The sequence below is a fragment of the Halichoerus grypus genome, chromosome 13 (genome assembly GCF_964656455.1).
Source record: "Halichoerus grypus chromosome 13, mHalGry1.hap1.1, whole genome shotgun sequence".
NCBI lineage: Eukaryota > Metazoa > Chordata > Mammalia > Carnivora > Phocidae > Halichoerus > Halichoerus grypus.
The window spans coordinates 49,014,733-49,018,043 of NC_135724.1; the positions used below are offsets into that span (position 1 = coordinate 49,014,733).

At 40.0% G+C, this 3,311-nt stretch overlaps 1 pseudogene; it reads left to right on the top strand.

Annotated features, from left to right (window-relative positions):
* Positions 1–1,974: 1,974 nt before the first annotated feature.
* Positions 1,975–2,385, top strand: LOC118529258 (proteolipid protein 2 pseudogene; annotated as a pseudogene).
* Positions 2,386–3,311: the final 926 nt, after the last annotated feature.

The window sequence follows — 3,311 nt, forward strand, 5'->3', positions numbered from 1 at the left end:
CAGTAGATCAGATCAACGAAACTAGAAGCTGGTTCTTTCAAAGAATTAATAAGATCGATAAAGCACTGGCCAGACTTATCCAAAAGAAAAGAGAAAGACCCAAATTAATAAAATTATGAATGAAAGGGGAGAGATCACGACTAACACCAAGGAAATAGAAACAATTATTAGAAATTATTATTAACAACTATATGCCAATAAGCTGAGCAACTTGGATGAAATGGATGCCTTCCTGGAAACCTATAAACTCCCAAGACTGAAACAGGAAGAAATTGACAACCTGAATAGGCCAATAACCAGTAACGAGATTGAAGCAGTGATCAAAAACCTCCCAAAAAACAAGAGTCCAGGGCCTGATGGATTCCCTGGGGAATTCTACCAAACATTCAAAGAAGAAATAATACCTATTCTACTGAAGCTGTTTCAAAAAATAGAAACAGAAGGAAAACTTCCAAACTCATTCTATGAGGCCAGCATTACCTTAATCCCCAAACCAGGCAAAGACCCCATCAAAAAGGAGAATTTCAGACCGATATCCCTGATGAATATGGATTCCAAAATCCTCAACAAAATCCTAGCTAATAGGATCCAACAATACATTAAAAGGATCATCCACCACGGCCAAGTGGGATTTATCCCCGGGATGCGAGGGTGGTTCAACATTCGCAAATCAATCAATGTGATAGAACACATTAATAAGAGGAGAGAGAAGAACCATATGGTCCTCTCAATTGATGCAGAAAAAGCATTTGACAAAATACAGCATCCTTCCCTGATTAAAACTCTTCAGAGTATAGGGATAGAGGGAACATTCCTCAAGTTCATAAAATCCATGTATGAAAAACCCACAGCGAATATCATCTTCAATGGGGAAAAGCTGAGAGCCTTTCCCTTAAGATCAGGAACACGTCAAGGATGCCCACTCTCGCCACTATTGTTCAACATAGTACTAGAAGTCCTAGCAACAGCAATCAGACAACAAAAAGAAATAAAAGGTATTCAAATTGGCAAAGAAGTCAAACTCTCTCTTTTCGCAGATGACATGATACTTTATGAGGAAAACCCAAAAGACTCCACCCCTAAATTACTAGAACTCATACAGCAATTCAGTAATGTGGCAGGATACAAAATCAACGCACAGAAATCAGTTGCTTTCTTAGACACTAACAATGCATCTGTAGAAAGAGAAATTAGAGAAAAGATTCCATTTACAATAGCACCAAAAACCATAAGATATCTCTGCATCAGTTTCTTTATAGGACTCCACTGTTACAAATGATAGACTTTTGATATAGTCCCACAACTCCCTGAAGTTCTATTCATCTTTTTTCAATTTTTTCCTCTTTGTTCTTCAGAATGAATGATTTCTATTAATCTACAAGTTCACTGACCCTTTTCTCTGTCATCTTCATTCTGCTATTGAGTTCAGCCAGTAAAATTTAAATTTCAGAGATTGGATGTTTTAAAACTATTTTGTTCTTTTTTTATAATTTAAATTTTTTGCTGAGTACTTTTATCTTTTTATACATTTTATTTAGTGTGTGTTCACCTTTACCTCATGGAGCTTATTATAGCATCTATTGTTTTAAAGTCTTTGTCTTATAATTTCAACATCTGTGTCATCTTAGGGTTTGCACGTGTTCATTGTCTTTTCCCTTAAGAATTCCCAAAGAACCACATTTCTTGGTTCTTTGCTTATCAGGTAATTTTGGATTGTATTCTGGGCTTTTTGAATATTAAATTGTGTAGATATGAATCCTGTTAAAATTCTCTAAGGGATATTATTATTATTATTATCATCATCATAATCATCATCATTACTGTTTTAGCAGGTGGTCAACCCAGTTAGCTTCAGACTGCAAGTTTTTAAAACCACTTTTTAGACAGCAAGCAAAACGACTGGGTGTGCAGCATCCTGGAACCCTCCATCAAGTGTGCAGATCCTTCGTGTCTCCAGGAACTCCAGGCCTCGCCATGGTGGAGTCTGAGCGCCTCTCAGCCCGTGGCTGCTGGGCTGCCTTCACCAACTTCTTATGCACCAGAAAGGGAACTCTCCTATTTGCTGAGATTGTATTGTGCCTGGTGATTCTAATCTGGTTCAGCCTCTCAACACCAGGATACTCCTCTCTGTCAGTGGTTGAGATGATCCTTGCTGAGATCTTCTTTGTCGTCTACATGTGTGACCTACCCACCAAGATACAATCCATCAACTGGCCTTGGACTGATTTCTTCCGATCCCTCATTGCAGTCACCCTCTACCTAATCACCTCCATTGTTGTCCTTGTCGAGAGAGGAAATCGCTCCATAATCATTGCAGGGGCACTGGGCCTCGTTGCTGTTTGCCTCTTTGGCTATGACGCCTACATCACCTACCCCTTGAGGTAATAAAGACATACAGCAGCCCTGACTGACTGTGCAGATGATCCATGTTGGTGGACTCCCTTTATTTCTCTCTGAGACCTGGTTGGAGGTTTAATTCTTAGTTCAATTCTCAAAGCTTTTGCTAGGCAGTTTTGGGTCTGTCCTGTGCACATGCAGCTCAAGAGTAAACTAGTGCCTGTATAGTTTCTTCCACAGTATTAAGGCATTCTCTTAGCCTCACTTCCTTCCAGGTTTGCTCCTCTGCCCTCTGCCCCACAAAGGCCCCCTTTCCCAATTCTTCTATGCAGAAAGGTTAGGTTTCTTTTTAGAGTTTTACCTGCTCGTATCACTGCTGCTGAGCAGCTCTGCATGAGGAGCCTGCCCTTGGGGCAAAACCACAAAACAGAAGAGGGGAAAAAAACAGAACACTCATTCTCAAATGTGTTGCTTCTTCAAGTTTAGACTCCACTCCACAATCTGCCTGATTTCATTTACTTTTTTTAAATTTAATTTTATTATGTTATGTTAATCACCATACCTTACATCATTAGTTTTTGATGTGGTGATCCTTGATTCATTGTTTGCGTATAACACCCGGTGCTCCATTCAATACATGCCCTCTTCAATACCCATCACCAGGCTAACTATCCCCCCACTCCCCTCCCCTCTAGAACCCTCAGTTTGTTTCTCAGAGTCCGTAGTCTCTCATGGTTCATCTCCCCCTCAGATTTTTCCCCCTTCATTTTTCCCTTCCTACTTTCTTCTTCTTCTTTTTTTTTTTTTTTTAACATATAATGTATTATTTGTTTCAGAGGTACAGGTCTGTGATTCATCAGTCTTACACAATTCATAGCGCTCACCATAGCACATACCTTCCCCAATGTCTATCACCCAGCCACCCCATCCCTCCCACCCCCCACCACTCTAGCAACCCTCAGTTTGTTTCCTGA